A 527-nucleotide genomic window follows, 5' to 3' on the forward strand; every position below is an offset into this window, starting at 1 on the left:
CAGGGAATAGACACAGGATAGTTTGGGTGCGGGGGAGGAGGGCAATATACAAAAAGGGAAAGGAAAATAGAAGAACAAAGTGGATGGGAGAACAATCAGGCAGGTTTGCATGGGCTAAGGGGGACAGAGGTAAATAATGACGCATGCACAACCCGGGAACAACAGGCCTCTGGGACACAGGGATTGAGACATGGTTGGAATGGGGGAAAGAGGGGAAATAATGTTAAGATGCTTGGTTGTCTTTTGAATCTTGGTTTTCCTTGCATTACATTATAAAATAGACACTGGAAGGGGAGAAAAAGGAATAGCCACAAATATCACCATAAAAAGCTTGTAAGTCCATCTACTGCCTATAACTGATTGTAATACCTAAAATGGGGCTAAAACGTGCCCAGTGAAGGAAGTTACCTGCGAAGCCTCTGTATTACATAAGACTATATAGGTGGAATCCTAAACAGCATCCAGAATCTTCAGAGGTGGGAAATTTCCTCTTGTAAGGATGGGCAGACCAGCCTGGAGCAGCTAGA

This window comes from Chrysochloris asiatica, unplaced genomic scaffold (assembly GCF_000296735.1).
Source record: "Chrysochloris asiatica unplaced genomic scaffold, ChrAsi1.0 scaffold00222, whole genome shotgun sequence".
NCBI classification, from domain to species: Eukaryota; Metazoa; Chordata; class Mammalia; order Afrosoricida; family Chrysochloridae; genus Chrysochloris; species Chrysochloris asiatica.